The sequence below is a fragment of the Pelophylax lessonae genome (assembly GCF_965119305.1).
Source record: "Pelophylax lessonae genome assembly, chromosome: 1".
In the NCBI taxonomy this organism is placed as follows: Eukaryota; Metazoa; Chordata; class Amphibia; order Anura; family Ranidae; genus Pelophylax; species Pelophylax lessonae.
In genome coordinates this window covers 477,078,124-477,088,257 of record NC_138768.1, presented here as the reverse complement: position 1 = coordinate 477,088,257, position 10,134 = coordinate 477,078,124, and the positions used below count along the sequence as shown (strand labels likewise).

The 10,134-nt window shown below is 45.1% G+C and overlaps 1 protein-coding gene across 1 annotated transcript in view; it reads left to right on the top strand.

The window, feature by feature from the left end:
- The first annotated feature begins 8,090 nt into the window (after positions 1-8,090).
- TJP3 (tight junction protein 3) overlaps positions 8,091-10,134 on the top strand; it is a 498,480-nt gene continuing 496,436 nt past the window's right edge. Inside the window, exon 1 of the mRNA XM_082257146.1 lies at positions 8,091-8,144. The gene's annotated coding sequence lies outside the window, so the exon portion shown is untranslated. The remainder of the gene's footprint in view (positions 8,145-10,134) is intronic.

The window sequence follows — 10,134 nt, the reverse complement described above, 5'->3', positions numbered from 1 at the left end:
CCTCAGATACAGCGCGGCACATCGCTCTGTGATTCTCCTCTTCATATGTCAGAGCGGAGGAGGAGCCTAAGAGAAGCCTATTCCTAAAGCTTTGCACGGACAGCTGGCGGGAGAGATGCGGCTGCAGAAGCAGAAGGGGAAGAAGATTGCGGCTCAGGAAGGACACTGGATGTCAGATCGGGACTATACAGAGTTTGTAACCCGCCCCCTTTCCACATTGCTTGCTTTGACTCAGAGGAGAGGGGATAACAAACTCTGTATAGTCCCGATCTGACATCCAGTGTCCTTCCTGAGCCGCAATCTTCTTCCCCTGCTGCAGCCGCATCTCTCCAGCCAGCTGTCCATGCAAAGGTTTAGGAATTGTCTTCTCCTCTGCTCCACCTCCACTCCGACTCTTTAAGGGGAGAAGTCCCGATCTGACGACCGCTATTGACAGGAGTGTAAAGCCCAGCGAGAAGAAAGAGAGAGAGCAAATCCCGCTCTCTCCTGTCACTAGTCACAGTAACACTCCTGGCAGCGCCCCCTCCACCTCCCATGACACAGACGCCCAGGGCAGCTGTTCCTCCCTCCCACCCCTTGTACCGTCTCTGGCCTTAACATGAGATGATCGGCTTGATCCCCTCCATCAGTACTGCTGGCCGGATAATGTCAGAGCGGCGGATCATCCCGCTGTAATAGCTTTAATTGTAATTGCCGGGCGCTCGCCGACATACACAGTCCCGCCTCCTAGCCCGCCTTCTTTGATAGACAGAACACGTCCTGGTTGGCCAGGTGTTCTGTCTATCAAAGAAGCCGGGCTAGGAGGCGGGACTGTGTATGTCAGCGAGCGCCCGGCAATTACAATTAAAGTTGTTACAGCGGGATGATCCCCGCTCTGACATTATCCAATCCTTCAGCCGGCTTTCCTCTCCTCTCTTCCCCTGACCGGAGCTCGCCCTACATCATTTTCCACTCGCAAAATGCGAGCAGGCGAGTGTAAAATTTGAGGGCTGGATATACTCTCCGTATTCAAAATATAACATAAAAAAAGGGCATTTCCTCCTCATATATAAACTGATGACCTGTAAAGGTGTAAAGTGTCGCCTATGGAGAATTTTGGGTACCATTGTTTTTACAATTCGTCATGCGTGCACAATTTTAAAGAAATTACATTTTTGGTATCTATTTACTCGACTCAACCCCATCTTTTATATTTTTCTAAAAAAATTGTATAGAATTATGTGTTTGTTTGCACTAAAATTCATTTCAGTGTATATTTTTTTCCTGAAAACATGCGTTTGATAAAAAAAACTGCACAAATATTGTGTGCCACATAAAAAATATCATCGCAGTCTTTGGCCGTAGGGTTCACTATTGAGTTGGCCTACCCTTTGCAGCTATAACTGCTTTAACTCTTCTGGGAAGGCTGTCCACAAGGTTTAGGAGTGTGTCTATGGGAATGTTTGACCATTCTTCCAGAAGTGTATTTTGAGGTCAGGCACTAATGTGGACAAGAAGCCCTGGCTTGCAGTCTCTGCTCTAATTCATCCCAAAAGTGTTCTATCAGGTTTAGGTGCAGGCCAGTCAAGTTTCTCCACCCCAAACTCCCTCATCTATGTCTTTATGGACTTTGCTTTGTGCGCTGGTGCGCAGTTATGTTAGAAAAGCAAGGGGCCATCCCCAAACTAAGTTGGGAGCATAAAATTGTCCAAAAGGTCTTAGTATGGTGACACCCCAAGAGTTTCCTTCATTGGAACTAAGGGGCCAAGCCCAACCCCTGAAAACAAACCCACACCATAATTCCCCCTTCACCAAATGATTTGGACCAGTGCACAAAGCAAGGTCCATAAAGACATGATGGATGAGCGAGTTTGGGGTGGAGGAACCTGACTGGCCTGCACAGCATCCTGACCTCAACCCGATAGATTACCTTTGGGATGAATTAGAGCGGAGACTGTGAGCCAGGCCTACTTGTCCGACATCAGTGCCTGACCGCACAAATGCGCTTCTGGAAGAATGGTCAAACATTCCCATAGACACACTCCTAAACCTGGTGGACAGCCTTCTCAGAATAGTTAAAGCAGTTATAGCTGCAAAGAGTGGGCCAACTCAATATTGAACCCTACAGACTAAGACTGGAATGCCATTAATGTTTATGTGTGTGTAATGGCAGGTGTCCCCAATAATTTTGGAAATAGAGTGTATATACATTTGGGGGTAGGGGGCTGATATTACCATGTGTGGAAAAAAAGAAAAAAAAATGTCCTAGTAGGCAGGTGATTAACCTTTTACTGACTGCCCCAAGTACATATACTGCGGGGCGGCGGCTCTTCTGTGTGAAATCACGTACAGGTGCGTGATTTTGCGCTCCTGGGTCTGGATGTGTTTTTTAGCAGAAAGTAAAAAATATTGTGGGTTTTTTTTATATTATCAGTCTTTTTTTGTTTATAGCGCAAAAAATAAAAAAAATGTAGAGGTGATCAAATATCACCAAAAGAAATTGGCTCTATTTGTGTGAAAAAAAGGACATCAATTTTATTTGTGTACAGCGTTGTACAACTGCCAGCTAAAGTAATGCAGTGCCATATTGCAAAAAATGGCCTAGTCATGAAGGGTGGGTAAACCTTCCAGAGCTGAAGTGGTTAATACTACTGAAAGAGTAACTACTTTTTTAGTTTTGGATAGAGTGAAGAGGAAATAGAGAAACCTGGCAGGTTTTATTGCTGTCTGTATCCCCGTTAGGGTCCTCTTACATGGGCTTTCCGCCCGGCGAACTCCGTTTTGCTCAGCGAGGGGGGATCGATCTGCTGATCGCCGCTGAGCAGGCGGATGACAGGTCTGTCTCCGCTTACTTTGCAGATACAGACCTGTCAGATCCCCGCTCTCCTCTATGGCCGCCTGTCCGTTTTCATCTGATCTGTTCCTCCAGACGGATAGAAAATAGGGTTTCCATCCATCTGGATTTCACAGACAGGATCGGATAGCAGCGGGTGCCAGTGGAGAGGAGATGTCACCGTTGACATCCGCTGCTCCATGAGGGTGAATGGAGCATCTGATCAGGTCCGCCTGAAAAAAATGACAGGTGGACCTGATTGGAAAGCCTGTGTGAAAGGTGCCTTAGGCCCCTTTCACACATATGGACCGTTCATTTCATCAGTTCAGTCACGTCAAAATGGATAAAGTATTCATCCACTGCTAAAACAGATGAAAAACTAACCGTTTGTCAGTTTACATCCCTTTTTCGTCCCATCCGTTTTTTTAATGGAAGAAAAATAGAGCTTTAGGCCTCTTTCACACGGCCGCTCCGGTGTTCTGCTCCGCTGCGGGACTTTTTGTTTTTCTTTTTTCACGGAGCGGATGACATTTGTGTCATCCGCTCCGTATGTCCGCATATCATCCCATCCGTTTGCGGATGATATGCGGACATAATGTAAGTCTATGGGCATTGCGGATGTCAGCGGATGACACCGCTGACATCTGATTTTCCTTCCTTTCCGTTTTTTGAACGGAGGAAAAATACGGTTCTGTTCCGTTCCAAAAAACGGAACAGAACTGAAAGGAAGAAAATCGAATGTCAGCGGATGGTATTCCACTGACATCCGCAATGCCATTGACTTACATTATGTCCGTAAATCATCCGCAAAAAAATAGGATGATATACGGACATGCGGAACGCCCGTGTGAAAGGGCCCTTAAGCAGTTTAAAAAAACTGATGATGAGGGATGCGGATATAAATGGATGATCATCCATTTACATTCGTTTTTTTCATAGAGATGCATTGATGTCAGTTTTTCATCCGTCAACGGATGGATGAAAAACGGACAGCATGTGTGAAAGGGGCCTTAGGGAGATGATTCATACTCTCTATTTGTCCTGTTTACCTTTATTATTGAAAGCTAAAGTAAAAGAAAATCCCAAATTTTGGATTGACATTAGAACACTAAAGGCCCCTCCACACGATAAGGGAATCAAAAGTAAAATTTCATCCGACGAACGATCTGTCGATTTTCGGATCGTTAGTATACTGCTTTCGACAACCGATTACAAATTTTCGGACGACAAAAACTGGATGTGCAGGCAATAACATTTTTATCGTACGTGAATACAACGCCCGATTTTGGTTTAAAGAGGTTGTAAACCCTCTCTTTGAACTGGTACCTATAGGTAAGCCTTTAACCACATAAAGACCGACCACTGCGGCAGGCAGACGCTCCTGGGCAAAGCGACGTAATATAATGTCGCTCGCTCAGGAGACTCTAGGGGGCGAGTGCCCGCCGCCGCCGGAGGCGCGCTCCCATCCCCGCTCGTCAGCTGGGGAGCCAGTGCGTGTGACCGGCGGCTCCGATTGCCGCCGGCCACTCGAGATCTCCCACAGCTGAGAGAGAAAGACAGACGGCTGATGTAAACACAGCCATCTGTCATTCTCCCTTAGATGGTCACAGAGGCTATGTGATCCTGTTATATAGGATCGCATGTCTCTGTGATAATCTAAAAAGCCACACCCCCCGACAGTTAGAATCACGCCCCCAGGGTCACATTTAACCCCTTGATCACCAGTTAACCCTTTCCCTGCCAGTGTCATTTTTACAGTAACAGTGTATATTTATAGCACTGATTACTGTAGTAATGTCACTGGTACCCCCAAAAGTGTCAAAAATGTCAGTCAGGGGTCCGATCTGTCCGCTGCAATGTTGCAGTCCCGCAAAAAAAAAAAACGCAGATCGCCGCCATTACTAGTTTAAATAAAAAAACAATAGAAATTACATAAATCTTTACCGTAGTTAGCAAACGCAATAACTTTTGCGCAAACCAATCAAAATACGCTTATCGCAATTTTTTTTTACCAAAAAATATGTAGCAGAAAACAAATTGGCCTAAAATGTTAAAAAAATTAGATTTTTACATTTTTTTTGATAATTATTATATAAAAGAATGTGAAAAATATAATTTTTTCAAAATTGTCGCTCTTTTTTTGTTTATAGCGCAAAAAATAAAGATCGCACAGGTGATCAAATACCACCAAAAGAAAGCTCTGTTTGTGGGAAAAAAGGACGTCAATTTTGTTTGGGTACAGTGTCGCAAGACTGTGCAATTGTCCGTTAAAGTAACGCAGTGCCGAATCGCAAAATAGGGCCTGTTCTTTGAGCAGCGAAATCCTCCGGGGCTAAAGTGGTTAATAAGGCTTACCTATAGGTACTGTAAATATCTCCTAAACTTGCACTGTTTAGAGATATTTACTTTTAATGCAGCCGATGACATCATCGGGGCATGCGCTCTGAAGGAACGGCCACCCGTGCCGTTCCTTCAGAGCTCTGTGCTGTGAACAGCGGCTCTGGTCAATCAGAACTAGGAAGCAGAAAGCCAAACATGTCGGCTGTCCTGCCGCTGAGCGGGCGGCACTGCGGGTGCTTCGTTCTAAGGTAAGTATTTCATAATGAGCTAGTATGCAATGCATACTAGCTCATTATGCCTTTGTCTTATAGGTTTTTGGGGTTTTTTTTTAATTTTTTGAGGAGGTTTTACTTCCTCTTTAATTAGTACAGTTTTCGTCTGAAAAAAAATCATAAGAGCAAGCCTAGGCATGCTTGGAAACTAAAGAACACATACAAAACAATTCAGCACATGACATCACTTCTGAAGTTGAATTCTGTCGTACGGGAATTTTCATATGAAAGTAACCTCTTCACTTTCTATATAAGACCGCATTCACACCAGTGTTAATTTCATCGACTAAAACCGACTAAAACGTTTTCGTCGACTAAATTAACACAATTTTAGTAGACTAAAATATGACTAAAACTAAAACAATTCAGATGACTAAAATACGACTAAAACTAAAATGGCATTTTAGTCAAAAGACTATAACTAAAACTAAATCGAAATTTGCTGCCAAAATTAACACTGGTGCATGCTGAAAGCTTAATACCACCATAAATAATAACATATTCGATCTTTCACTCCAGGACCAGCAGTAGTCTATAATGAGTTTGGAAATTGTAGAGAAATGCTTAAATAATGCATTACAAATTACAATTGAACTACACCCATTCGATTATAGATGACTAAAATGAGTTTTAGTCGACTAAAATGTAGGACGTTTTAGTCGACTAAAATGTACTGGAGTTTTAGTTGACTAAATACGACTAAAACTAAAACACTTGCAGAAGACTAAAATGGGACTAAAACTAAAATGCCATTTTAGTCCTAAGACTAAGACTAAAACTAAAGTGAAATTTGCTGCCAAAATTAACACTGATTCACACTAGTCCGACTTGGACCGTGACTTGTCAGCCTGACAAGTCACGGTCCGTCACGCTTCCATTGTGCGGTACAGGAGCCGTTCTAATAGGAGCGACACAAGATGCTCCGACTTAGAAAAAGGGTCCTGTACTACTTCGGGGCGACCTGGAGGTGACTTGCATAGACATTCATTATATGAAGTCCGTGCAAGTCGCGCCGAAGTCGTGATGCACGCGACTTCACAGGTCGTCCCCTAAGTTGGAGCGACGTAGTGTGAACCGAGCTTAAGACCTGCATGCAACAAAAACTAATGAAAATTTGTCCGATAATCTGATCGTGTGTAAGAGGCTTAAGTCATACATTATACAATTTTCTTTAAATTTACCTTCAACTATGTAGTACAAAGGCCTGCCGAATCGGATACAATTGAAAGTGTTGTTTAGTTTTGACCTCATATTATATGTTTTTTTTTAGTAAATCTACCAGAAAATTGAACATGTATGGCCAGCCTAAAAGAGGCAATTTTCCAATGGGGACATTAGTTCTGGTGACACACTAAATCCTCGTACACACGCAACGATTATCGGCTGACCGATCGGCCGTCTTTTGTCCAGTGTTGTTGTGTTGGTTGAAATGTGCTCTAGACTGCACACTAATTTTCTCGGCCAACAACAACCAACTTCTTAAGTGATGTCATGTTCTGGTTAACTTTCCGTGTGTCTTTTCTTCTCTGAGCATGCCCAGTCTTGCTCATCAGATTTTTGTCTGCCGAAATCTGTACTAACTGACGAACAATCGGCCGTTCTGTTGACGGCCAACAAAAATTGTATAGCATGCACACCAGATTTTGTTCGGGCGAAAAGTCGCAGTCGGTTGTCGGAAGCATCATTCTAACAAGCCGAAAATCGGCCGATCGGACGTTGGTCGAAAATTCACGGCCAACAATCGTTGCGTGTGTATGAGGCTTTACAAGCCGAAAATCGGCCGATTGGACGTTGGCCGAAAATTCACGGCCAACAATTGCTGAGTGTGTACGAGGCTTTAGATTCCCTCAATTTGGAGGGATTTTCTCCTATCCTACTTCCTGTTTTGGCTATGGGACAGGAAATGAAGGTAAATCTCTACCCCCCTAATGGGATACAGAAAAAAACCTCCCTTAGGGCTCTTTCACACGGTCCGCCTCCGTAGACGGATCCGTGCTGCTCAGCGGGGATCGATCCGCGATCCCCGCTGAGCCGGCGGATGACAGCCCGTCTCCGCTTGCAGTGCGGAGAGGGAGGTGTCACAGCCCCCGCTGCTCTCTATGGGGAAACGGATGAGAGCGGACAGCCTGTCCGCTCTCATCCGATCCCATCCGATCTGATCCCCAGGACGGATGGAAAAATAGGGTTTCCATCCGTCCAGATTTCACGGACAGGATCGGATGCGGATGGCAGTGGACATGTCTCCGCTGACATCCGCTGCTCCATAGGGATGCATGGAGGATCCGATCAGATCCACCTAAAAAACTGCCAGGTGGATCTGATCGGAACGCCCGCGTGAAAGAGCCCTTACTCTACCCAAAATGGAAAAAAAAAATGTTTTGCCTTTAGTTTAGTAGCTTTTAGTATATATGATGATATGAAATAAACGTCTAATGGTAAGAGAGGAGGGGGTAGGGGGTGAAATGATAGAAAATAGGTGGGATACCCGGGTGACCAATGAATATTTCTTATCTTTTAGTATGTCTGTATAGAATGCAGTAAGAATGTTCTTCAGCTTGTTTACCTTCCCAGAAGCAGAAAGCCCCAGAGCCTGGAGGGAGGGACCGTTGGCAGTGACAGGGTTAAGTGACACTGCAATACCAGGAAATGCACAGCCTGAGCCTGCATACACCTGTAAGGAAGGAGAAGCGCGCCTGCTGCAGCCGCCCGACCCCCGCCAGGTAAGGACACCTGCCTGCTCTATGGCCGGCCTTGTTTTACATAGACCACCGTCTAAGTTACCCGACTTTATCGTGTGTCTTAGAGAACTAACAACGCAAACACAGTGCTTGGCATCGTCCTGGAAGCAGTTCATATCCGTGGGGGCCATCTCCAGAGCACAGCCCGGATGGGTACTGCGGTGGGGCTGACCTATAACCTCAGTACAGTGACAATAAAAGGGGGCAAAAGTCGGGAAAACTTTCTTGTATTTGTCGATATTGTGTTAGTGGCGCCCCCTCATGGTGTGCTGCTTGCTGTGTGGGAAGGAAATATACCTGGTGTGGTATCACCTGGGTGTAGCCTGTACATGGGGGTCATTGGGAGACAAGCCCACCTCAATGTTTTCCTAATGTGGCTGATTCGCCGAATGCGTGCTCCGTGTGGTGGTCGTAGTCCTATAATTTATTATAAGTAAGCACGTGAACACTGCATTCATTCGGGTTCCCTGAGGTGAAATAGAGGAGAGCTACGTTTATCGTTCGTCTCCTACCAGCGTTTGATGCAAGCAGTGACCTCAAGGACTCTGGTCACATAACCCTGTGCGGTTTATGGTCATGGATGGAAATTTGGACTGCTCGAATTTTCATCCATCTATGGCCGTTCACAATCAAGAGGAGTCAAACTAGCTCAAACAGGACTGTTGCAAAATTTGTGTTCGATCAGTGATCAGTGCATGCAGCCAATCAGCTGCAGCGCTGATCAGTGTATTCTGACCATGGAGAAATCTGTCTGTCAGAAACCAATAGGATTCCTCCATCCACTATGAATGTGTAACAGGGGGAATCCCTTCATTTATATTATTATTTATTTATTATTATTTTTTTTTTTAATCAATTGGCTTAACCCCCCCCACCAAAAAAAAAAATCTTTGGCCAGCTTATTTTGCCGCATGTCCTTATATTACACGCCCCCCCCCCCCCCCCCCCCCGACCCATACCAGGCCCCTTGAGCCTGCTATGGATCCTGAAAGCATGCCAAAATCGGGAAAAGAAAATTGGCAAAAAATGGAAAAGATTTAGAATGTCCTCTGTCGTAGCTCCAAGGTGTTTTCTTTTTTTGGTACTGTCGCCAGTGTCTTCTCCCTCCTCCTCTGACCGCTGGCTGCTGTCATTGTGCCAGCTTAGTTGTCTTAACATTTTTTATATAGCCAAGAGGCATGGCCATCTGGGGACGTTACCCGGAGACCCTACCCCTTGTGACATCAATGTATACAGCGTTAAGCAGCATTTTTTTTTTTTTTTTAGTTTATTTACCTGTGAAAATCAGTGGTTCCCTACAAGAGCTGTCTGACAGCCCATTCAGACTAGCGCGACACGACTTCGGGGGGCGACCTGTGAAGTCGCGTGCACCGCGACTTGCAGAGACTTCACATAATGGAAGTCTATGCAAGTTGCTCCGAGGTCGCCCCAAAGTAGTACAGGACCCTTTTTCTAAGTCGGAGCGACTTGTGTCGCTCCTATTAGAACGGGTCCTGTGCTAATCAATGGACCGCGACCGACCGCGACTTGTCAGGCTGAAAAGTTGCCTGACAAGTCGCGCTAATGTGAATGGACTCTTAACTGATCTGACTTTCAGGCCATTGATTTAAATGGAAGTCAAATCCAAGTCAGATCTGATCCGACTTCTGGCATGTGACTTGTGCTCTAAAGGATCTTGAAGGGGAACCCCACGCCAAAATTAGAAAAAAAAAAATTGTGGGGGTCCTCCCGAAATCGCATACTAGCTCATTATGAATACTTAACTTAAAGAGGAAGTAAACCCTCCTCTACAACTTGTACCTATAGGTAAGCCTATGATAAGGCTTTCCTATAGGTACTGTAAATATCTCCTAAACATGTACCATTTAGGAGATATTTACCTTACATGCAGCCAGTGACGTCACTGGCGCATGCGCTTTGAAGGAACGGCCGCTGGTGCCGTTCCTTCAGAGCTCCGTGCCGTGACTGTCGG